We start from the raw sequence: 27,377 nt of genomic DNA on the forward strand, positions 1-27,377 counted from the left end.
AAGTCAGTTAATAATTTCAAATTAAAATAATTTAAGTCAAACATGGAAAAAGACTTATTTAGTAACATAAAGAATACAGGTACACAAACTAAAAAATCTACTAACTACCTTACATACAAAAAACTCCTTTGTGTTTGCATCACACAGAGTATATTACAGTTGTATCATCTTAGTCCTTAACAAGATAAAAAAGCTGTTCTAAGTCTATAAATTAAAAACTTATTTGGAAACATTGAGAGACAGAGAGAAAATAAGTTACCATTTCGGAGCTCCTGTGAATCTTCTTTTCCTATTGTTTGCTGATGATTTTTGATAAAGCAATTTTTTGTTTTGCTTTGTTTTCAGGAATCACATTCTTTTACTTTCTTTTAAAACTATAATCCAGTAGCAGGAAAATTTTCCCAAACTGCCAGTGGTCAAATAAAAGAAGGGACAAGGAGAGGCACGCGGTGCCTACAATCAAGCTGATTAAACTCTGCAGGATCTGCAGTTTGTCAAAAACCATTTTGCTGCCTCACATTTTCTAAAAATGGAAAAGGTGAAGCTTTCACAAGTAACGGGCTCCAAATAAACCAGTACACCCAGCACAAAGCTCATGATACCAGCAAAAAAAATTTTTTTTCACACATTAGGAAGTTATACTATTAGCAGGAACCCATCATCCTAATAAGACACTTCTCCATATTAATGTGAGAGTCAGCTTCTGGACCCTAAAAACTCTTTCCATCCCTCGGGCTACATTTGTCCCAAAGAAGCATTAGTCACATGTAGCCTTGAGGGACTTTTATACAAAACTTGTGGAAGTAATGTATAGATACTTTCCCTGGAAGGGAAAAAGACAAAACAAAACTGGGTCACTGATGGTGATTGTTAAAACAGTAAACTTAAGAATGCACTACTGCTTCTTTCTCTTCATTTAACTTCCTTAGTTTTATCATGATTTTCTCGAGATAAGATTGCTGTGTATAGAAAATTAAATATGGGCTACATGATACTTAGCCATGGTATTATATATTCACTGACACATACTGTTAACACAATTCATTTATTTTTGCTTCTCACCCTATCTGGATGTTAAAGGTAATAGACCAATACTTTTTTTTTTGAGGGGGGGGGTGGTCATAGAGCTTATGTTTGCTCTTTTAGTTTTAACTTATATTTTAAGAAAATTTGTCTTTATCTAAATATCACTACTTCTTCAGTTTAAAAATATAAAGGCAAACATAACCTTACTATTTTATAGGTATTATTCTTCATTTTTCATGGCATATGCTCTTCCTATTCTAAAATTCGCAGTACATTTCACATTCACTATACTTGACTACTCCTTGTCTCAACATATTTCATCAGTTATTATGGTCGCTGAGTTGCCAATAAATTATTTAACTGAAATATCTTTACTCTGGTGGACAGCATTTCTTGGGACAAACTTCATGGAAATGCAACTACTTCGGGAAGTCCTGAAACTGTAGAATTGTATTAGAAATGTCTACTTTCTAAATAAGCTTCAAAACAAGCATCATTTTAAAAGATATATTTGTTTCTTAAAATTCAATTATCTAGAGATATTCACTACATTTTTATGCAGTAAAATATGCAAAGCATGAATGACAAAGTATGCAAAACCATTCATCAAATGACTTTTAGGTCATATATGAGCTTTCTTTTCCCATTCATTAGAATAGATAGGTAATTTGGGGGCATTTAGTTTGAAATTGATAGGTTTTTAAGCATTGACAGCTTTAAAAATAGAAATATGGATTTAAAAAATATTTAGTCCTAGTCTTTCTTTAGCTATGAGATATTTAAACCAAAGTGATAACAACTTATGGTTAAGAAATAAATGACATCTCAATTTTGAAACATAGTTTAAATAAGGAAATTGTTCAAAGCTCTGTCCTCAGCATTTATTGTGTGAATAAGTGATTTCTTTATTTTTGTATCCAATAAGATACATAAAAGAGTAGAAGTTGGTCAGCTGGCATAAAATAATTTCTATGTACCACTGCATTATTCAATAACATCTTTTATATAGCTATTTTATCATACCATGTGTGAATGACAGGATATATTTCCATCAGACTTGCTTGAAATGTAGCCACACAGAAATTACTATACTTTTAGGCATCGTCTTGGGAATGCATTTCTTTAAATATATTATGTAAAAGATTATTACAGATGTTACACACTCACCAGATAATGCAAATAAACAAGGTTGAATAAAACATGAACCCTAATTTGAAGGGATTTCAAGTCTCCTCATCTTCCACCTAGATTCTAATTAGTATTGCAATTTATTACACATCAGAGGTCAGGATAACAGTAGCTCCTATTACTGGGAATTTAGTATAAGACAAATTCTGTTCAAAGGACTTTGGGACAATTAGCTAGCTATTTTAATTCTGTCAACACTTGGGTCAGATATTTTTTTTAAATTATATTTTATTTTTATTTTATTTATTTATTTATTTTTCTTTCTTTTTTTTTAAATTTTATTTTATTTTTAAACTTTACATAATTGTATTAGTTTTGCCAAATATCAAAATGAATCTGCCACAGGTATACCTGTGTTCCCCATCCTGAACCCTCCTCCCTCCTCCCTCCCCATACCATCCCTCTGGGTCGTCCCAGTGCACCAGCCCCAAGCATCCAGTATCGTGCATCGAACCTGGACTGGTGACACGTTTCATACATGATATTATATGTATTTCAATGCCATTCCCCCAAATCATCCCACCCTCTCCCTCTCCCACAGAGTCCAAAAGACTGTTCTATACATCAGTGTCTCTTTTGCTGTCTCGTATACAGGGTTATTGTTACCATCTTTCTAAATTCCATATATATGTGTTAGTATACTGCATTGGTGTTTTTCTTTCTGGTTTACTTCACTCTGTATAATAGGCTCCAGTTTCAATATTTTAAATTCATTTTATAGGAATAAAACTTGAAAGAGAGAAAGCTCAATGAACATGGATAATCAGTGACATAATTGATATTAGACTATAAAATTGAGTACAAAGACTCAGTTCTTTGGTTTTGTGGCTTTTAGCATCAATATTTCAGCTGGGACATTTTGTGGGAAAGGGGGAGATGGAAGGCTAGATAAAATGCAGAATGTTCAGCTCATGTGATGTTAGACCTTGGTGATGTGTCTGGCAATTTTTGTAAAAAAACAAAAACAAAAACAAAACAACCCATCTAATAGTTGTTTTGAGTATAAATAAGCAGGGGCACAATGAGCTGGAAGGGGATAGCAAATAAATAAGCAGATGGTGTCAAAGACATACTTCACTGACATAACCATTTCTTCAACCTCATGAAAAGAGATTACTAAGAACCCCAAATTTTCTTAACCAAGGACTCAAACACCACCTAGAATCTGGTATAAAATTCAGATGATTAGTGAACTTGGATTGGAAAAAAATGTTTTCATTTCAGTTCAGTTCAGTTCAGTCGCTTAGTTGTGTCCGACTCTTTGCGACCCCATGAATCGCAGCATGCCAGGCCTCCCTGTCCATCACCAACTCCTGGAGTTCACTCAGACTCACGTCCATTGAGTTGGTGATGCCATCCAGCCATCTCATCCTCTGTCGTCCCCTTCTCCTCCTGCCCCCAATCCCTCCCAGCATCAGAGTCTTTTCCAATGAGTCAACTCTTCGCATGAGGTGGCCAAAGTACTGGAGTTTCAGCTTTAGCATCATTCCTTTCAAAGAACACCCAGGGCTGATCTCCTTCAGAATGGACTGGTTGGATCTCCTTGCAGTCCAGGGGACTCTCAAGAGTCTTCTCCAACATCACAGTTCAAAAGCATCAATTCTTCGGCGCTCAGCCTTCTTCACAGTCCAACTCTCACATCCATACATGACCACAGGAAAAACCATAGCCTTAACTAGACAGACCTTTGTTGGCAAAGTAATGTCTCTGCTTTTGAATATGCTATCTAGGTTGGTCATAACTTTTCTTCCAAGGAACTTGGATTGGAAAAAAATGTTTTACTAATTTTTAACTGATATTTAGCTTTTTCTTCATTTTTTTGAAGGTACATAATAAAGCACAGTGGTCTCACTGATAATAAGTAAAGTGAAAGTGTTTGTCTCTCAGCCATATCCTACTCTTTGTGATCCCATGAACTGTAGCCTGCCAGGCTCCTCTGTCCATGGGATTCTTCAGGCAAGAATACTGGAGTGGGTTGCCATTTTCTTCTCTAGGGAATCTTCCTGACCCAGGAATCAAACCCAGGTTGCCTGTGTTGCAGGTAGATACTTTACTATCTGAGCGGCCAGGGGCTCACCATAAAAATGGATCAGATATTTTCAAATCACATTTCTTCCAGAAACCTTACAGTGTCACTTATACTGATCATCTCTTTCAAATTGTGGTGGTGTTCAAAAATTGCACTATATTCTCTTCTTTAACACTTAAATTTAAATTGGCAAGCATTACTAAATTAGAGTTCCAAAGAATAGCAAGGAGAGATAAGAAAGCCTTCCTCAGTGATCAGTGCAAAGAAATAGAGGAAAACAACACAATGGGAAAGACTACAGATCTCTTCAAGAAAATTAGAGATACCAAGGCAACATTTCATGGAAAGATGGACACAATAAAGGACAGAAGTGGTATGGACCTAACAGAAGCAGAAGATATTAAGAAGAGGTGGCAAGAATACACAGAAGAACTGTACAAAAAAGATCTTCATGACCCAGATAATCACGATGGTGTGATCATCAACCTAGAGCCAGACATCCTGGAATGCAAAGTCAGGTGGGCCTTAGGAAGCATCACTACGAACAAAGCTAGTGGAGGTGATGGAATTCCAGTTAAGCTATTTCAAATCCTGAAAGATGATGCTGTGAAAGTGTTGCACTCAATATGCCAGCAAATCTGGAAATCTCAGCAGTGGCCACAGGACTTGAAAAGGTCAATTTTCATTCCAATCCCAAAGAAAGGCAATGAATGCCAAAGAATGCTCAAACTACCGCACACTTGCTCTCATCTCACATGCTGCTAGCAAGGTAATGCTCAAAATGTTCCAAGCCAGTTTTCAACAGTACATGAACTGTGAACTTCCAGATGTTCAAGCTGGATTTAGAAAAGGAAGAGGAACCAGAGATTAAATTGCCAACATCCAATGGATTATTGAAAAGGCAAGCAAATTCCAAAAAACATATATTTCTGCTTCACTGACTATGCCAAAGCCTTTACCTGTGTGGATCCCACAAACTGTGGAAAATTCTTAGAGAGATGGGAAAACCAGACCACCTGTCCTGCCTCTTGAGAAATCTGTATGCAGGTCAGGAAGCAGAAGTTAAAACTGGACATGGAAAAACAGACTGGTTCCAAATTGGGAAGGGAGTATGTCAAGGCTGTATATTGTCACCCAGCTTATTTAACGTACATGCAGAGTACATCATGAGAAATGCTGGGCTAGAGGAAGCATAAGCTGGAATCAAGATTGCCAGGAGAAATATCAATAACCTCAGATATGCAGATGACACCACCCTTATGGCAGAAAGTGAAGAACTAAAGAGCCTCTTAATGAAAGGGAAAGAGGAGAGTGAAAAAGTTGGCTTAAAGCTCAACCTTCAGGAAACTAAGATCATGGCATCTGGTCCCATCAATTCATGGCAAACAGAGGGGTAACAGTGGAAACAGTGACAGACTTTATTTTTGGGGTTCCAAAAGCACTGCAGATGGTGACTGCAGCCATGAAATTAAAAGACACTTACTCCTTGGAAGTAAAGTTATGACTCAACCTAGACAGCATATTAGAAAGCAGAGACATTGCTTTGCCAACAAAGGTCCGTCTAGTCAAGGCTATGGTTTTTCCAGTGGTCATGTATGAATGTGAGAGTTGGACTGTGAAGAAAGCTGAGTGCCGAAGAATTTATGCTTTTAAACTGTGGTGTTGGAGAAGACTCTTGAGTGTCCCTTGGATGACAAGGAGATCCAACCAGTCCATCCTAAAGAATATCAGTTCTGAAAATTCATTGGAAGGACTGATGCTGAAGCTAAAACTCCAATACTTTGGCCACCTGATGCGAAGAACCGACTCTTTTAAAAAGACCCTGATGCTGGGAAAGATTGAAGGCAGGAGGAGAAGGGGACAACAGAGGATTAGATGGTTGGATGGTATCACCTACTCAGTGGATATGAGTTTGAGTAAACTCTAGAAGTTGGTGATGAACAGGGAGGCCTGGCATGCTGTAGTCCATGGGGCTGCAAAGAGTCAGACAGGACTGAGTGACTGAACTGAACTAAATTAAAAAATTGTTCTTTTTAATAGTCTTACAAGTTTCTCTATATAATTGTCTTTCCTTGTAATGCTATATACTTTATTTTCTGCACTAAAAACATCACTACTTGAAGCAGTTCATGTAGTCCAAGCGGCTTGCCAGAGAAATGAAAATAGTAAATCTCTCCTGTACGTGAAGCCAAATTAAGAGCCCAGTTGGCAGCAAAGAGCTCAACTGAACAACTTCTCTGTTACTATGTCTGACATCATTCCCATTTCTATTCTCTTTCTTCTTTACTGAACTCATACTATTATATTGATGATAGAATCACTAATACCCTAACCCCATCATGACCACTTGGTAGTGGTTATTATACCATTAGTCCTAACCATATTTAATAGGAGACATACATTTCAATTCTCTTGCTCCTATCAGAAAATGATTAATTGTCTCTAAGAATTATGATGTATTACTGCTTTGTCTGCTATCTATAAAGTTTGTAATTTGTCTGTGTATAGTAAAAATAATATTCTCCTTTCCATATACTAAAAAAAGTTCCTAAGTTTTAGCAGGAATTTCTCCCAAGAAGAATTGCTGTAAGTATATTAAAGCAATCAAGTTTATTTCCTATTGATAGCACAATTACAAATTTCATATTGGTAGCATCAGCTACTTATTTTATTAAATGCATGTAGTTGGATATACCACATTATTTATTAAAAATTTAAAGGAAATATGTTTTAATTGCAGCAATAATCAGTTTAGGGGCTTTATTAAGTCACTTTCTTCAAAAAAAGGAAGCTCATAATAGTATTTTTTGTATGTGGCTCAGTGGTAAAGAACCCACTACCAATGCAAGCAGGAGTTGAGGGTTTGATCCTTGTGTTGGGAAGATCCCCTGGAGGAGGAAATGGCAACCCACTCCTGTATTCTTGCCTGGGAAATCCCATGGACAGAGGAGCCTGGCAGGCTACAGTCCATGGGGTCTCCAAAGAGATGGACAAGACTTAGCAACCTAACAACAACAATACCTTATTATTATTATTTTCTATAACTTAAGATGTTTTGACATTTCTTGAGAGTGTTATAGACCCAGAGAGAGACTGATCTCCCAGAACTAGCTAATTCCTGGGAATGGTAGACAGAAGCCTGGAACACACTTTTCATGCTCAGAGCAGTAGATCTAAGGCCACACTCCCATTTACCTTCTTAATTCTTTTTAAAGAGTGTTTCCCTGCTCTAAATGACCCCAGGGCTTCCCTAGTGGGTCAGCTGGTAAAGAATCTGCTTGCAATGCGGGAGACCTGGGTTCGATCCCTGGGTTGGGAAGATCCCTTAGAGAAGACAATTAATGGCTACCCATTCCAGTATTCTGGCCTAGAGAATTCCATGGTCTCTATAGTCCATGGGGTCTCAAAGAATCAGACACGACTGAGTGACTTTCACTCAAATGAACCCAAAGCCAGCAGCCAGTTACCAGACAACTTGCAACTATCCTGAAAGCCCAAAGTCATTACAAATTATGCAAACTAGCCAATTCTAAATGGCTTACTCTTAAATAATGCCTTTCCTGTAAAAACTCCATTAAAGGCTGCCTCCCTCACTTTTATAAACTAAGACCTGAGCACAAAACAATTGTATTTCATAGTAAAAAGCTAAACCATGTATAATTGCTTAACTGTGAGTAATATTTGATTTAGGTCATACCTAAATGGTCTAGTGGTTTTCCCTACTTTCTTCAATTTAAGTCTGAATTTGGCAATAAGGAGTTCATGATCTGAGCCACAGTCAGCTCCTGGTCTTGTTTTTGCTGACTGTATAAAGCTTCTCCATCTTTGGCTGCAAAGAATATAATCAATCTGATTTCAGTGTTGACCATCTGGTGATGTCCATGTATAGAGTCTTCTCTTGTGTTGTTGGAAGAGGGTGTTTGTTATGACCAGTGCATTTTCTTGGCAAAACTCTATTAGTCTTTGCCCTGCTTCATTCTGTATTCCAAGGCCAAATTTGCCTTACTCCAGGTGTTTCTTGACTTCCTACTTTTGCATTCCAGTCTCCTATAATGAAAAGGACATCTTTTCTGGGTGTTAGTTCTAAAAGGTCTTGTAGGTCTTCATAGAACCGTTCAACTTCAGCTTCTTCTGAGGTTCGTGACATTGTACAGGAGACAGGGATCAAGATCATCCCCATGGAAAAGAAATGCAAAAAAGCAAAATGGCTGTCTGGGGAGGCCTTACAAATAGCTGTGAAAAGAAGAGAAGCAAAAAGCAAAGGAGAAAAGGAAAGATAAAGGATCTGAATGCAGAGTTCCGAAGAATAGCAAGAGATAAGAAAGCCTTCTTCAGCAATCAATGCAAAGAAATAGAGGAAAACAACAGAATGGGAAAGACTAGAGATCTCTTCAAGAAAATTAGAGATACCAAGGGAACATTTCATGCAAAGATGGGCTCGATAAAGGACAGAAATCATATGAACCTAACAGAAGCAGAAGATATTAAGAAGAGGTGGCAAGAATACACAGAAGAACTGTACAAAAAAGATCTTCTCAACCCAGATAATCACAATGGTGTGATCACTGACCTAGACCCAGACATCTTGGAATGTGAAGTCAAGTGGAAAGCATCACTATAAACAAAGCTAGTGGAGGTGATGGAATTCCAGTGGAGCTATTTCAAATCCTGAAAGATGATGCTGTGAAAGTGCTGCACGCAATATGCCAGCAAATTTGGAAAACTCAGTAGTGGCCACAGGACTGGAAAAGGTCAGTTTTCATTCCAATCCCAAAGAAAGGCAATGGCAAAGAATGCTCAAACTACCGCACGATTGCACTCATCTCACATGTTAGTAAAGTAATGCTCAAAATTCTCCAAGCCAGGCTTCAGCAACATGTGAACCGTGAACTTCCTGATGTTCAAGCCGGTTTTAGAAAAGGCAGAGGAACCAGAGATCAAATTGCCAACATCCGCTGGATCATGGAAAAAGCAAGAGAGTTCCAGAAAAACATCTATTTCTGCTTTATTGACTATGTCAAAGCCTTTGACTGTGTGGATCACAATAAACTGTGGAAAATTCTGAAAGAGATGGGAATACCAGACCACCTGATCTGCCTCTTGAGAAATTTGTATGCAGGTCAGGAAGCAACAGTCAGAACTGGACATGGAACAACAGACTGGTTGCAAATAGGAAAAGGAGTACGTCACCCTGCCTATTTAACTTATATGAAGAGTACATCATGAGAAATGCTGGACTGGAAGAAACACAAGCTGGAATCAAGATTGCCGGGAGAAATATCAGTCACCTCAGATATGCAGATGACACCACCCTTATTGCAGAAAGTGAAGAGGAACTAAAAAGTCTCTTGATGAAAGTGAAAGTGGAGAGTGAAAAAGTTGGCTTAAAGCTCAACATTCAGAAAACGAAGATCATGGCATCTGGTCCCATCACTTCATGGCAAATAGATGCGGAAACAGTGGAAACAGTGTCAGACTTTATTTTTCTGGGCTCCAAAATCACTGCAGATGGTGACTGCAGCCATGAAATTAAAAGACGCTTACTCCTTGGAAGGAAAGTTATGACCAACCTAGATAGCATATTCAAAAGCAGAGATATTACTTTGCCAACAAAGGTTCATCTAGTCAAGGCTATGGTTTTTCCTGTGGTCATGTATGGATGTGAGAGTTGGACTGTGAAGAAGGCTGAGCGCCGAAGAATTGATGCTTTTGAACTGTGGTGTTGGAGAAGACTCTTGAGAGTCCCTTGGACTGCAAGGAGATCCAACCAGTCCATTCTGAAGGAGATCAGCCCTGGGATTTCTTTGGAAGGAATGATGCTAGAGCTGAAACTCCAGTACTTTGGCCACCTCATGCGAAGAGTTGACTCATTGGAAAAGACTCTGATGCTGGGAGGGATTGGGGGCAGGAGGAGAAGGGGATGACAGAGGATGAGATGGCTGGATGGCATCACCAACTCAATGGACGTGAGTCTGAGTGAACTCCAGGAGTTGGTGATGGACAGGTAGGCCTGGTGTGCTGCGATTCATGGGGTCGCAAAGAGTCGGACACAACTGAGTGACTAACTGAACTGAACTGAACTGTGAGTATTATTACAAAAGTTGAAACAATGTAATAATAAAGTAGGAGATTTGAAATGAGATAGACTTCTCTAGTTTACTTGCTGTGCTCCCCTAGTGCAGTTTACTTGTTTATTTATGCCTCTATTTTCTTCTTCCACAAAATGAGTACAACTATGATTGTCATTCAAGATTATTGTGAATATTAAAAGATAAGACATATGAAAATACCAGCACCACAAATGTGCTAAATACATAGTGGCCACTAATACTGGTGAATTACCTAACATTAGTAAAATACGTATTTAGCTAAATTTTATTCTTCATTGTTGACTTTAGAAAATAGGACTTTTAGTGCAATAACAATTGTGATTACTATCATTTTCCTAAATTCCAGTTTATTTAGATTAAACCAAGTGGTTTGGTTATAATCAATGGAGGAAAACAGTTTTTAAAGCTGATTCTAATTAATAAAACTAGTTTTATCTCATAATCTTTATTTTTATGTTATGGTTATATTAATCAATCATATTATTACATATTTAATTCAATAAATATCTATTCATTGATTAGTAAATGTGCTCTTTATTGTATCTTTTTGCTAATTATTTTTTCCTGAGTTACATTTATATGATTTTTGAAACAAGATGGGATATAATTATCACTAAAATTAAAATATCAGGATACTACTTTATAAAAGTGTTCTAGAATCTAAGTAAAGCACCATCTTTCTTCACAATATAATCCAGCAATAATAACATAATCACTTTTAAGATACATGATCTGGGAATCAGACTGCCTGTGTTCAAATTATTGCTCTGTAAGTAACCAAATGTGTGACCTTTGTTTGTTCACATGTAAAATGTGAACAGTAATACTTCCTACCTAGTAGTGTTGCGATGATCAGTGAGTTAGTATTCGTAAAGCAAATGACTATCAGAAATAAACCACTGTCATTATCATTTGTATTTCAATTATATTCAAGAAAAATATACACACTGATGTGGAAACTTGAAGCCAACACTTTACTCACTGCATAACCTCAGGCAAGTGACGACAACTCTAGCCTCATTTTCCTAATCCATAAAGTGAAGGAAATAATAGTACACTTCTTATTGGCTTGTAATAAAGATTAAATGAGTCTTTAAACAAATGCATCAAATATTGAATATAATTAATGCATGAGAAATACTTAATAAGTATTAACAACAAGGCTAAGACTCTTCATAATTTCTGAAGATCAGCTACCAACAGAGTGACATTAAATTAACTGTGCATTTTTCTCTATACTGTAATATTTATGTCAATCAAAGGCATGAATTTTGAAGGGAGGATGATTCCCTCTTCAGAAGATACAATTCACTGTGGTATGGTTGGAAAGTTTGCTAAGATTCATTTTCGTGAGGCTCTTAATCTATATGCTCTTTTGGCACTAATCACTACATAATCAAACATGCCAAGTATGACAGACAGACCACCTCCTGCTAAAGCAGAACATAAGTACTATTCACTTCTTAAAAAGAAAACAATTCTCTGATGAGAAGAAATTATGTCATTTCCTGAGTGGAAGTTCACAATGGGGTACTTGCAGTATGCAATGAGTGAAAAAAGAGTAAATTTAAAGGAAAAATATGAAAAGAAACTTACAGAAAGAATATAAATGAAAAAAACTTCCATGCTAAACATGATCCTTCCTAACAATGAACTATAGTCCCTTAAAAAGTGGAGAGCTTATTTTCTGATTATATTCTGTCATAAATCATATAGACAGATGTGTGCCTTAGTCACGCATCATGGTCAATTACCATCATTCAAGGTTTATGCAACACAGGCTAACAATTTTATTCTTTAATTCAACATTTAATTTCTTTGGTATTATTACAGACAAAAAAGCAATATCCTATGCATTTTTCTTTGTTATAACACAACATCTGCACAATAAAAATATTTATGTCAAATATTTCTATTTTAAATGTGTCTTTAAAATCATGCATAAGTCTGTTTATTCTCTTTCCAGAGAGTAAGTACATTTTAGCTATTAAAAGTGCAGTTAAAAGTAAATTGTTTTAAAGTCTTAAATTATGTATTACCTTTTCTAACTATTGTGCAAACAGATAAATCAAAGCAATGTCGAAATGTGTAAATAAATAAAAAATTATCTGAAGAACTGGTATTTACCAGTGGGGTAGTTGAACCCACTTACATTCCTGGCACCATGAGTCAAGGATTTCTTTAATTAGAGGGTGTATGAAGAACTTTTTAAATACTGTTGAACACAGCAGCCAGACTTAGGTGGGTGGGATAAATCCATAGGGTGGTTTCTTAAAAAGTAAACTCTGTAGGATGATAGTAATCTACTAGGGTTTCCAATCAAACTTTGTTCATTAGTGCTAGTTAGAGCTGGTACCCAGAGAAGATTAACATGAGATTACTCAATATTTCTATTAGATAGAGTTCAGATTTGACATTGGTCACGGATATAAAGTTAATGCTGAATTGACTTTGGAATTCAAACCCTTATAGCTATCTGCCAGCTCCAATGAATGAACAAAAACAGGATTGTTGTACAGCAAAAAGAAAAGAACATATGGTTGAAACAAAGCAAATGCTGTTTTTGGCTGATAGATAAATAGCAAAATGATGATTATATATATGTATTTCCATCATATTGATATTTTACCAAATAAGAATTTTAAATAACACATATGTAATTTTTAAAAATCTTTAACAAAAATTTCAAAATAGCTTCTGAATTCATTTTTTCAAAGTGACTGAAATTTATTATGAAGTGTTTGTTTTAAAAACATCCTCTATTCTTATAAAAAATGAAATGCAGTAGTTCCCCTTTATTTTCAGGGGATATACTCCAAGACCCCCAGGGGATGCTTGAAGGAGTGGATAGTAGTGAAACTTATATATCCTATGTATTTTCCTATACATGCATATGATAAGCTTTAATTTATAAATTAGGTACAGTGAGATATTAAGATTATAATAAAATAGAACAATTAGAGCAATAAACTGAAATAAAAGTTATTTGAATATGTTCTTTCTCTCTCTTAAACTTTCTTGTACAAATTTAATTCCTTTTTCATCTAACCTAAGCACTTATCATGTACTGTGGACATGATTTTTGCAGTTTGAGTTGGGACAGAAAAATTAGCACAATTTTTTTTTTTCCTTCTTCACAATTTCATAGAAAACTCATTCTTACTGTAGATCTTATCAAGTTTGGCATATGATTTTATTTCTTTCATCTAAAGTTGAGAAGTTTCACCTTTTCATCAAAAGGAAACACTTGAAAGCTTCCCTTTGGCATATCTGAGTTGCCAGCATCACTATCCTTGTGCTTTGGGGACATTATTAAGTAAAATAAGGGTTACTTGAACACAAGCACTCTCATATCTCAGCAGTGAATGGAGGGGGCTACTTAGTGACCCAAGGACAGGATATGATGAACACAGGGATGCAGCAGGACAGCACAAGATTTCATCATGCTTCTCAGAATGGCAGGTAGTTTAAAACTAATGAATTGTCTAATTCTGATATTTTTCATTTAACATTTTTGGGCAGCAGTGGACCATGGATGCTGAAAATGTGGAAAGGGAAACCACGGAGAATGGAGGACAGCTCTACACATCAAAATCATGTCTCGCTAAATAGACTGCAACATCAGTGAACATGGTAAGAAGAGTCACAACACCCCTGCGTACATTACAATCATAAACTACACATCTAAATATGACACAAATGAGCCTATCTACAAAACAGAAACAGACTCACAGACATAGAGCACGGACTTGAGGTTGCCAAGGTAAGGGGATATGAGGGAGAAAGGAACGGGGAGTTTGGGATTAGCAGATGTAAACTATTATATATAAAAAGGATAAACAACAAGATCCTACTGTATAGCGCAAGGAGCCAAATTCAATATCCTGTGATAAACCAAAATTGAAAAGAATATGAAAAAGAATATGTATATATAATATAACTGATCACTCTGTTGTACAGCAGAAATAAACACAGCACTATGAATCAACTCTACTTCAATAAAGTAAACAAATAATTCTCAGCCACAAAAATAATTTTAAAATAATGGTTTAACATTAAATAGACAATTATTTTTTGATAAAATGCATAAGGTATGTACTGAGTTTTGTGGGTAACACCAACAGTAAGTAGATATAACCAACCTTTCATTCAAAGAGTGTATTTGAGTAGAAAAGAAAAAGATATTCACTGTGTAATACAGAGAATGAAAGAGGTATCGTAGCTAATATAATAAATGGTTTATATGCAATCATTTATATTTCTCTTTATTCTCATAATAGGCCTACACAGCTACAACAAAGAAGAATACACAAGTGTATATAGATAGATATATATCATATAGTATGCATATATTATATACATATTTTAAAACAAATATTTTATGTCAACTATGGGGCAGGCACAGTACTAGACTTTGGAGTCAAAGCAATGGACAAGGAAAGTCCTTGCCCTAATGGAACATGAATTCTAGGGAAAGGAGAGAGATAAATGAATAAATAAATTAAGTAATATTTAAAAACTACAAACTACCAAAATGGAGCAAAAGAGAGAAAGGGTGGTGAGAGGTGCTATTTTAGGTGGAAAATTTCTCTAATGAGGTCACATTTGCATAGAGATCTGAATTAAGGGAAAAAGTCAGTCAAGGATATCTAAGAAAAGAATCTAAGATTTCGAGATTCAAAGGATATAGGCAAAGTATTTAGAAACAGCAGGGAGACCTGTGTGGCTGCAGTGGCCTGAGAGGGACATGGTGGAAGGTGAAATCAGAAAGGTATGAGGGAGCTTGAACATAAAGAGCCTTGTTAATTTTGAAGGACTCAACAGGCCATGGGAGCTTTGCCAGTAATTGGAAGATTTTGAGCAAAGCAGTGATATGACCTGTCATGTCTTAAGAGGACTCTGGCACTTTCGAGGAGGTTTGAGAGGAGAGATGTTGATTACCTATGTAAGGGCATTCATAGAGGTAATGGCTAAACAAAACTTTATGGCTAAATTCAAAATTGGCCAATTTTACAATTTAAAAATATATTATAAGTTAAAGTGTTTTAAAACCATAAAGAAATAAAATGTTCTTAATTATTTTACTTTGGACTTATTTCAAGTTGGGATATATAGGTAAAACTGATAATCACACTATGGTTGATATAAATATGGAGTAATTAATTTTTACTGTGTAAAAGTTGTGAAAAAAAAGTATTTATCAATGATATGTGTCTGTTAAATGTTTTATGTTTGTTCTTAAAATACTTTTGGAGGCTGTGATAGGCCCACTTAAGTACGATAATCTGAAATGTGCAAGATCTGCCAACCAAATGACCCCTGATCAATTTACATTATTTCCAGGAAGGTGAAAATTTATATATAAGAGACTTTGCAAAGATCTTTCAAGATAAAATTCATAACATAACTTCATTCTAATCCAGTAAGTATGTTCAATGGCAGTTAGGAAGCAAGTGGTCAGTTTTAACTAGAACAATCAGGGAAGACTTCCTTTAAAGGTAGTGGTTGTGATGAGTAGGAGGAGAAAAGGAGAGTGAAAGAGAAGGAGGGAGAAAGAAACACAGGCAGGCAAAAGGAGCAGGGAAATACTGAACTCTCAAATATGCCAAGACTTATACTAGGATTGTTCACATATACTCAATGTAGTATCAAAGACCATGTGTAATTCCTAACAGTGATAGCATGAGAGTATATAAAAGTATTATTGAATCCTGTAAGTTTAGAATAATTCTATGAAGAGACGTTTAAAAAATCTATGAAATTACTATTTGTACCTTAGAACTATCATTGTATAGATATGAGTTTATCTTTTCAAAGCAGCAGTGTTTTGAACTAGTCCCAGTTTTGTAACTTTCACTCTGCTAGCTAATGTAAGAATGTAGCATTTAATCACAAATTTCAAGCCTAAAAGCATGCACATACAGCAAACTCCAATACAGAAAAGCAGCTATGGTATAAGATCTTTTTGATGAATGGATAGTGCTCATGGCTGTTTTCCTTTTTGCAAGGTCCTTTAGCCTGCAATAAAATTCAATATTAGATTAATGGCAACCACATAATATTTGTATGCATTTGCTACAAAATAAATAAAGCACAAAGGTTATTTATAGTATTTTCTAATTTGTTGGGATGATGGTTGACAGATGAAAGTTTTGAGTTTTATGAATTAAATCTTTAATTTATGGGTGGTTCTATTTATGTTTAAATAGAACATAAATAGAACTCTTTTGGATTGCCTCTTTTGGATTGCATATAATTCCCTTTGTACAAATAAGTGTTTTTTTTTTAATTATAAAGAAATATAAGGGCCAATATAATCTTTAGGAAAATTACTCAGAAAATCAGAAAAGAGTCAAATGCATAAGGACTGGAAATAATAGAAGCCAGTTATTTTTTATGGCAGTCTATGTGGAAAATATTTTAGGGTCCCCATCTTTACACTTCAAAAACTCATTTACACTGTCACAAGAGAGTTGGGTAACCATAAATAAACATTAATGACCCCTTTAACACCATGTTCTAGAGACATTTCTGGTGTATAATAAATGTTCAGCTCTTGGGAAAAAGAGAGAGAAAGGAGAAATCATAGTGGGAAAGAAGGAGAGAGAGAGGAAATGGATGGCAATTATCAGAATAAGAAGCTTTTATACATGGAAAGTTTCTGTCTTTGTAAAAGATGAAACATTACTTGCTCTACATAAAATCTTTGAAGGTTTCTTTTTTTTTCCCCCCTAATGAGATATACCTTCATCCACACTGAATCAATTGATTATAGCTAATCTATTTCAACAATCTATGGCAAGTTTATATGCAGTAAAAACACCCTTTAGTGAACAGACTTTTCTTCATTTTGACCCATTCACTTTTTTTGTTCATAAAAAGAAATTTACTAAGCATGTAGGCACTGTACTAGACACAGGATACCCAAGAGTATATAGCATGTGATTTCTACCCTAAAGAAATTCAAAATTCCATAGGAGGGAAAATGTAAATTCATTAGAGAGAAGAGTAGGAAAAAAAAACAATACTAAAGGAAAGATACAGAGGTAGTATAGGGTGAATAATTCCAACCCAGGCTCACAGATTACCTGATTTTAAAGGAAGTAATTTTAACCTGGAATTTTTCAATCAGATTGTGCCAGACACAGGGGGATGTAGCTACGCAGGGTCAGACTCAAGGAGGACATCCCAGGCAGAGGTTATAATAAATATACAGGCATGGAGGCATAAAAGATGGAATGTTCAAGGAATTACATCTAGCTTTGTGCCTCAGAAGACATTTTAATGATATAAGTAGGCAAAATATGAAGTTTGAGGGGTTGCCATGGCAAAGAGTTGAGAAAGCTATATGTAGCAGAATTTTACCAGGCATATTCTCTTAGAAACCAAGGAAAGAAGCTGCCTTCAGGTCAGTCAACTATTGTAACAGTTCAAGTGAACAACAATGAAAATCTGAAATAACATGGGACCATGATTTTGTTTACCAAAACCCTATAAAATATACTGTCACCCTAAGTTTATCTAAAAACAATCATTAATATCAATGAGACATAATATGTTTTAGTGAAAAATAAGAGAATACACTTTACAATTCCAAAAGTTATGTTATTTCATGTATTTGTGTTTCTCTGTTTATGCCTTCACATGAGTCCTCTGTGACCCTTAAATGAATTACTGACCTACACTAAAATGACTTTATGGTATTATTGTTCTGGCAAATTTAGGGCTTGTACTTATTTAATTGATGGGCCCCCAAATATGATTTATTCAGATATTTTGAACCAATCATAATGATTAAGAAATGTATGAAATTAAAAGATGCTTTCTCCTTGGAAGAAAAACCAGGATAAACCTAGACAATATATTAAAAAGCCAAGACATCACTCTGCCAACAAATGTCCATATAGTCAAAGCTATGGCTTTTTCAGTAGTCGTGTATAGATGTCAGAGCTGGACCATAAAGAAGGCTAAGTACTGAAGAATAGATGCCTTTGAATTGTGGTGCTGAAGAAGACTCTTGAGACTCCCTTGGACAATAAGGAGATCAAACCAGTCAGTCCTAAAGGAAATCAACCTGAGTACTCATTGGGAGAACTGATGGTTAAGCTCCAATACTTTGGTGACTTCCAAAGAGTCAGCTCATTGGAAAAGACCCTGATACTGGGAAATATTGAGAATAGGAGGAGAAGGGGGTGACAGAAGATGAGATGCTTTGATGGTATCACTGACTCAATGGACATGAGTTTGAGCAAACTCCAGGAGATGGTGAAGGACAGGGAGGCCTGGCATGCTGCAGTCCATGAGGTCACATTCGGTGACTGAACAACGAACAAAGATATGATATATGGGTGAAAAAAGAGTCTCATAAGAAGTCAAGTAAAAGAAACATTAGGTTAGTTATATTCAATTTTATGGCATCAGTAGCTACTAATAAGCAGAAGTAAATATTTTATGCCTTAGATATGTGTTCCATAGTCCAATTTTGTGTTAACTGGAAATTCAAAATGAGTCTGAAAAAAACCTCTATGATATAATCTAGGTAATTTCTTAGATATTTTATAGCATAATCCATGAAATGAGGATGACAATAACCTCTATCTCAACAATAAAAAAAATGGATTAGATAAATGACATTTTAAATGTGTCTATTGAACAATGAGGGAACCCAAAGTCAAAATTTTGAAATAATAAAAAAAAATGAAGACAATATATAACAAAACATTAAATAATAAGATCTACTTATTTTTAAATGTTTCCAATGAATATCATCTGTTTAGGTAAGTACCATATGTAGACCTTTTAAAGACAGTGTCAAAGTTTGTAAGGAGATAAAAGGAGAAAAGTATGTCCTTTTACGTATGTTTTACCATTGAAAGGATATTACAAAATTTATTTTTCCTTTACCACCCAAAATAGTCATCTGCCATTGATTGTACTACTTATTTTCCGCAACTTATTCCCCCCTATGGTACATGGTAGGGGAAATTCAATTTATTCATTGCACACTTAAATGATTAGGTATTTTAGAATTTTATAAGCACAGCTTTTCAGCCAACTCTTCTATGAGCTCATGCTAAAAACGACAATGATCCTGTTTTTATACTCTGAAGTAAGAATGGTTTGGATTTTATTAAATCAGAGAATCAATAAGTATGGGAATGGACTTTGTCTTATATCTACCTCTTTGACATCATACCTGAAGGTAGTTAACCAAAGCATTGAAAACATAATCCGTGTCCCTACCATGGAAAGAGAGGCCAGCCTCACATACTGCTAGGTTTTATACAGCAAAGTCTCTATCTCAGGTTTTACACATGAATGAAGTTTCAAGCAGTCAATACCTATGACTGACTTGGTTTTCTGTTTGTAACTATTGATTGCTTTTCTGAATAACTTCCAAATCCTACTTTGCAGTCATTTAGCTTGGAGTTGAAAAAGACAGACATTAGGAGCCTTCGGGTATCAAAAAAGCAGAAGTAACAAGATGATTAAGAAATCTGCCAGGGGTATTTGGAAGAATTTTTTGGCTTCCTTCCCAGGTTCTTCTAGTTTCAAGTCAAAGTTTGATATTTTATGTGTCTTCTCCCTTAAACAAAAGGTGCATTTCTGCTTTTAATCCAAGCTAACAATTTCATAATAACGTTTGAAAATAAATGATTCAGGTGACTCTAGCTTTCATTAACTGTTTTAAATTCACTTAACTTTAAGTGGAGTTTTCGTTACCCAGTATCTACAATGCATTGAACATGTTCTTTATTACTAGCTGTTTGTGGTTTTATATGCTTCTAACTAATCATTGTTCATTATACCAAGAGAATCAGATTTCCAACCATGGTTTGATGTCATTGTGTATGTACAGGACGTCCACAGGTGCCTGGAAGGCCAAAAAGGAGAAGAAGGAAACCAGCCAAGATTAAAGCTGCATAGATCCAGATGTTGCTGCTGCCGCTGTTTGAAAAAACACATTTTAGAGTTTGGCATTTCAGTCTTACAGCTGGCAAGTAATAAGAGAGTGTGAAGTCTGTGTGCGTGCATGCATGCTCCTTTAGTGGCAGAACGAGGAGAAATGGAAAGAAGGGGAGTCCAATCTGCTGACATAAAATAGGAATGTGGAAAAGAGCCTATTCAAACCTGCTGGCAATGAGGTATTTCCCTGTTATTAACAAAACGTTTTGGCACATTAGGAAGAATACAATTTGCCTGAGTGAAGTATAGAACCAAAAATAAAATCTCTGACTCCTGCTAGTACCTTTACAGCTCATTCACAAAACTGTCATAAGCAGGATTCAGTTGCCTTCCTTTTTCACTCAGTAATGTGTTTTTACCATTACTCATTACTCCTTAACTGGTACTCTTTCAGAGGGAGTTCTAACAAAGGAGCCAAAGACTACATAGGTTACTGAATCACACAACATGCTAATATAAGTACTGGCATGGCATTATGAGTTTTACAAGTGGCTCATTCCAGATGTTTTTATCAGGATATTACAAACAAGTCCAACACTCCAAATTCTAATGACTCATTTCCCCCTACCAAAAAAAAAAATTATATTCAGTGCACATTAAAATGTGATCAACATGGTTGTAAATAATTACAAATTCCTATTCAGGGAAATATAATTGCCTCTTCTTATTTTTTTCATAGAACCCATATTAGTGGCTCAGTGAGTAAAGAATCTGCCTGCAATGTAGACCATAGGAGAAGAAGACACAGGAGACTTGGGTTCGACCCCTGGGTCAGAAACATTCTCTGGAGGAGGAAATGGTAACCCACTCCAGTATTCTTACCTGGAAAACCCCATGGAGAGAGGAGCCTGGTGGCTACAGTCTGTGGGGTCACAAAGGGTTGGACACGACTGAGCGACTAAGCAGTCACCTATCTTAGATGCACTGCCCGTGGAGAGATGTACATAATTCTAGTCTAGTCTCTCTTGGACAGTGATCTGTAGAACTGTAAATGTCTAAGTAAAAGTCTATGAATGAACTCCAGTATATTAGGTCCTGGGCCAAACCTGGAGTCAGCACTCAAAGTAAGTGCCAAAATTAAGACAAGATTAACTGACATTTTCTTCATAAGAAGAAATTAATCTTTTGGGTTTTTGGTGATGATTCAGTCTAGTCAAAAGAATATAAACTTAACACATGGCTTACCATATAATCTAAGGCACTGATAAACTAGAATATTTATCTAATTTCATATGGCCTACTAATGAAATAGGTGTTAATGTGCCTTGAGATACAGATAGATGGATAGACAGGTATCTAGGGAGATCTTTGTCATAGAAAAAAATTGTAGAAAGAAAAAAAAAAACATTTAAAATGATCACTGCACATTAGCTTTTACTCCAGAATAAATATTCATATTTCTTGAGCATATTTAAAGATGGAATAGTAAGTTTGTTACACCCCAAAAAACTATTTTCAAGTCTCTACTCACAGCAAGCATGTTATTGATACAACATTTGGCAAAACTAATACAATATTGTAAAGTTTAAAAATAAAATAAAATTAAAAAAAATAAAAATGTAGTTAAAAGCTAAAAATAAAATAAAATAAAATAAACATCATAGGGTTATGAATCATTGTATTACGATCCAAAAGTCTACAAATAATAAATGCTGGAGAGGGTGTGGAGAAAAGGGAACCCTCTTACACTCTTGGTGGGAATGCAAACTGGTACAGCCACTATGGAGAACAGTGTGGAGATTCCTTAAAAAACTGGAAATAGAACTGCCTTATGATCCAGCAATCCCACTGCTGGGCATACACACTGAGGAAACCAGAAGGGAAAGAGACACGTGTACCCCAATGTTCATCACAGCACTGTTTATAATAGCCAGGACATGGAAGCAACCTAGATGTCCATCAGCAGATGAATGGATAAGAAAGCTGTGGTACATATACACAATGGAGTATTACTCAGCCATTAAAAAGAATACATTTGAATCAGTTCTAATGAGGTGGATGAAACTGGAGCCTATTATACAGAGTGAAGTAAGCCAGAAGGAAAAACACCAATACAGTATACTAACGCATATATATGGAATTTAGAAAGATGGTAACGATAACCCTGTATACGAGACAGCAAAAGAGACACTGATGTATAGAACAGTCTTATGGACTCTGTGGGAGAGGGAGAGGGTGGGAAGATTTGGGAGAATGGCATTGAAACATGTGAAATGTCATGTATGAAACGAGATACCAGTCCAAGTTCAATGCACGATGCTGGATGCTTGGGGCTGGTGCACTGGGACGACCCAGAGGGATGGTATGGGGAGGGAGGAGGGAGGAGGGTCCAGGATGGTGAACACATGTATACCTGTGGTGGATTCATTTTGATATTTGGCAAAACTAATACAATTATGTAAGGTTTAAAAATAAAATAAAATTAAAAAAAAAAGAAAAAAAAACTGAACAAACAAAACAAACATATGATATAGTTGCAAAAGCACAAAGCTCTGTTTTTATTCCATTGGTACCCACACAGTGGAGTCAGTATTAATGAAAAATAAATAGTATAGTCTATTTATAAAAAAAAAAAAAAAAAGAAAGAGAAATAATGCCTTTTTTTTAAAGTCATGATTCAACCTAAGACTACTGCCTTGGAGACTGTTTCAGGCTTGCTTAGGGAGTCCATTAATTAGTTCTTTAGTTACCTTCATTAATACTATTTTTGAGACAAAAATCCAGCTTTGATGGTTTCTTATGTAAAACGGAAAATGACAATATAACTACATACTGTATGTGAGTGTCAATTTAGAAATATGTGGGTAAAATCACAATCTTCCAAAATCCTCAGCTGAAGCTATAATCAAGGACCTCATCACAAATTCATTCAGAGTCTCCCTTCATTGCCCATACTTTAGTGTTCAAACTTCCACCAGACTGTAGAAATGCAACACAAGAAAATGACTCTCTATTGGCTATATGTAACCCTCAAAACACTGCACCTTAAAATGATGATGCTTCAGAATTCTATACTCTTATATACATTTATACTCTCGTGTACTCTTATACTCATTTGCCTTTTATCAAAATCCTCAGAACTCATAGAATAAATTAACAAAGAAACCCCTCCCCACAAAAAAACTGAAAAAAAAATCTAAGGAAAGTAGTTGCTTCTAATTAATAGAAGGAAACCAAAATATTCTTATTATCATTTCAAAATTTCACACTCTTTCTGCTTGCCATGAAAAACCCACACTTCAAAACAAACAAAAAATTCAGATGAAAAAATATAGCTCCAAGGCTAGAAAGTCAGAAGATACAGTTTGTTACAAGTGCTAATTTGAAATATTTTAGAGAAAGGAAATTTTCAAAGGCATAATGCCTATGAACAGTGACATTTTTCTCTTTTGTTTTCAGTTTGAAACTTTTATCCAAGACATATGCTATACATACAGAGACTAAGTATCTGTTAGAATTTAAATGAATTCTAAGCCTTGGGGCATCAAGGAAGTTATTTTTAAAACTTAAAGGGAAACAACTTTAAAATTTCCCATTTACATTGTGTACCACTGCCAGAAATTTAAACTCTGTATTGAAGAGAAGTAATTTTCAGATTCTGATGAGATCAGGCACGTTCAAAGTTATATAGCTTTTAGACAATTTTCATATTCTAGACTGTGTACTGTCCTGTATTTAACAGATTTTGGTGTATAACTAAAGCCCACCAAGTTTAACAGACAAAAAAAGTAACTAATCATGCCTGCCTTTTCTTACAATTGACTAAATGCCAAAAAACAATCATTAGTTCTTAAAAGTTAACTAAAAGGTAGCAATGGCACCCCACTCCAGTACTCTTGCCTGGAAAATCCCATGGACAGAGGAGCCTGGAAGGCTACAGTCCATGGGGTCGCTAAGAGTCAGACACAACTGAGCGACTTCACTTTGACTTTTCACTTTCGTGCATTGGAGGAGGAAATGGCAACCCACTCCAGTGTCCTTGCCTGGAGAATCCCACGGACAGAGGAGCTTGGTGGGCTGCCGTCTATGGGGTCACACAGAGTCGGGCACAACTGAAGCGATGCAGCAGCAGCAGCAGGTAATCAAAGACTTCCCCAGTTTCTCAGCAGTAAAGAATCTGCCTGCAATGCAGGAGACACAGGAGACAGTGGTTCAATTCCTGGGTCAGAAAGAGCCTCTGGAGGAGGGCATGGCAACGCACCCCAGTATTCAGGCATGGAGAATCCCTGTGGACAGAGGAACATAGTGGGTTATAGTCCATAGGGTAACAAAGAGTCAGGCACGACTGAAGTGACTAGCACAGTCAAAGACTAAATTTACTATTTTAAATTCTGTCTGCTGCTGCTGCTGCTAAGTTGCTTCAGTCGTGTCCGACTCTGTGCGACCCCATAGATGGAAGCCCACCAGGCTGCCCCATCCCTGGAATTCTCCAGGCAAGAACACCAGAGTGGGTTGCCATTTCCTTCTCCAATGCATGAAAGTGAAAAGTGAAAGTGAAGTCGCTCAGTCGTGTCCGACTCTTGGCGACCCCATGGACTGCAGCCTACCAGGCTCCTCCGCCCATGGGATTTTCCAGAGTACTGGAGTACATGATTGCAAATGTATGGATTGGTCTTTCCTAGAAGTAAATATTTTGGAATTGCAAATTTGTCTGCCAATTTTACATTTACTGTATAAAGTTTATTTTTATAAATTTATTAATATATATGAAATAGATTTCAAAGTAATGTCAAAAGTATTTTACAAATAATTCTAGAGAAAATTTAACCTTTTAAAACCTGAGATCATGCTTTGTGGGTGAAAAAAATTTCCAGAAAATGAAAGCTTATTTATAATTTATAATAAAATAAGAAATAAAACTAAATAAGAAACATTTAAATAAATGGTTTAAAATAACATTAAATTTATTTTATTTTGTCTTTTGGGGGGTTAAATTATTTCTAAAATGTATTGCCAATTTCCAGTGTTGGGTATATAATTCCTATTTTAAGTAATTTGAAATGTCCTTACTGACTCAGATTCTCCTGTATAAACTTCAATTACAGTACTTGAAATAATCTGGGTCTATTCTATGAGACAGGGAGGATAAATTCTCTAAATTCCTATGATTTCCTTGTAATTCTTTTCTCCCTATTATAAACTTATCATTAATGTTGGTTGCATGTAGAACCTAAAATAATAGGCTTGTAAAATGTACATACTTATATTTTTATACACATTTAATTCTTTTTGATATGATGGCCCACTCCCTTTTCATAATAAAATACAAGAATTTTATGTCTTTATTCCTCAGGACTTTTGCATGTATATTTTGACTATGAAGATTTACTCCCGCTAGAAGATATTTTTACATTGGCATATATAAGACATGTTTGTGGAAGATAATAATTTATTAGTTTAATTGACAAACTGTATATCTATCTATCTATCTATAATATTATCTATCAATCATATAGTCATACACACACACACACTGTTTATTACCTGCTGGAAAGTAAAGATGATGTGATTCACATTGTCTTAGGATATTCAAACATATTATCTTTAAATGACAGATATTTATGAATTGTAGAGACATGCATTTAAGAAAGTAATTACTACAGACTACAGTAAAAATTCAACATGAGCCCAAATAATGAATATACTAATTATTGTTATCTGTTTGTTTGCTTCCTAACATCTCAACTCTCAGAAGTAGTTGAAACAGCAAAGTCTAATAGAAGTATTTACAATCTGAGTCATTATTTAATTTTAAACCTCCTAGCAATCACTAAAAATGTAAAAAAAGAAAAAATAAGTGAAATTAATTTAATAATATACTTTAGTATAACAAAAATATTATTTCATGCAATCAATATATAATCAATATAAGATTATTGAGCTATTTTATCTTCTTTCTTTCCTATTAGGGCTTCAAAATCTGCAAAACTCTACTCAGACTAGCACAACTGAAGAACTCAGTTATCAAACAAGACTGCTGGCTATCCATCCTATTGAACAACATGGGTCTACAGTGTGGTTAAGTCTACTAACAAAGTAACAGAATGATCTTCAAGAAATATCAGAACTTTTTCCTCCTAGATACCATATTTGGAAGAATATAAGCAAGCAACTGTCACATTTAAATATCACAGTGACTATAGAAACAAACCCTATATAAGTGCAATTAAGGGGAAACTTTTCAAAACAGAGGGAGTAATTAAGTAGAAAATGTGTAGCTAAATCCACACAAAAAAGTTGGATGGAAAGATCCTTTTCCAAACAGAAGAACACCAAACATAAAAGGAAAGGGGAGGGGAGGAAACTTAACATAGGCAAAAATTACCATATTTACTGAATAGATGGCCAGTTAGGCTCTGGAAAACTTTCTCTTTTTTCCTCCCAGAGAGAATGGCCACACGCCAACAGATACAGGCTTAAAATAGAGTATATACCATGGTAACCATAGTAATGAGTAGATGGAACTAAAAAAAGCTGGTCTTGGGTGAGCAGATGTTCAGTCAAAGCAAGAATGAAAACATGAACTGCATTTCACAACCTCCATTTTACCTCCATACAGTAGGACAGTGTTCTATGCGCCTGTGGGAGAAAAGCATTGAGAAGGAGGGACCAGCCGCCAAGCAGGCCTTGCCATCCACACCGCACACAAACTGGGTTCCATACTAGGGAGGAACATCTCCAGGCAAGTCTATCTAAGGATGACAAATGTTACCATTATATATGTGCACACACATACACAGACACACACAAAGTAGTGTTTTACATTTAAAGTAGCCTGCCCAAGTTAAATTATGGGGAAAAAAAGTGCAACCATTTACAACCTCAACTTGTCTTAGGAAGCCCAGCCTAAATACAATTTTTCTAAGAATAGCATGGTCATTATCTCTATTATGCCAACACCTTCTCTAGACTTAAAGTTATCTTTGCGATAGAAGCGGGTCAGTGTTGTGGTTAGGAAAAAGATGTGTTATACAGACAGCCTGTGTTTGAATTCTGGCTCATCAGGTGACTTGGGAAAAGTAACTTACACTTCTTAAACTTCAGTTCACTCACTTTGA

At 35.6% G+C, this 27,377-nt stretch overlaps 1 protein-coding gene across 5 annotated transcripts in view; it reads right to left on the reverse strand.

Moving 5' to 3' along the window:
- The window catches only part of SEMA3A (semaphorin 3A), a 553,854-nt gene that overhangs the window by 391,364 nt on the left and 135,113 nt on the right, over positions 1–27,377 (reverse strand). Inside the window, exon 1 of one of the 5 annotated variants that reach the window (XM_086398574.1) lies at positions 260–602. The exons of 3 other annotated variants lie outside the window; for them this stretch is intronic. The gene's annotated coding sequence lies outside the window, so the exon portion shown is untranslated. Of the gene's footprint in view, positions 1–259; positions 603–27,377 lie in introns of those variants that run through there. One more of the 5 variants, XM_086398573.1, reaches the window with a different exon arrangement.

Source organism: Bos grunniens, chromosome 4 (genome assembly GCF_055505025.1).
Source record: "Bos grunniens cultivar Pamir isolate PY7600 chromosome 4, Bosgru_T2T1.0, whole genome shotgun sequence".
Classification (NCBI taxonomy): Eukaryota; Metazoa; Chordata; class Mammalia; order Artiodactyla; family Bovidae; genus Bos; species Bos grunniens.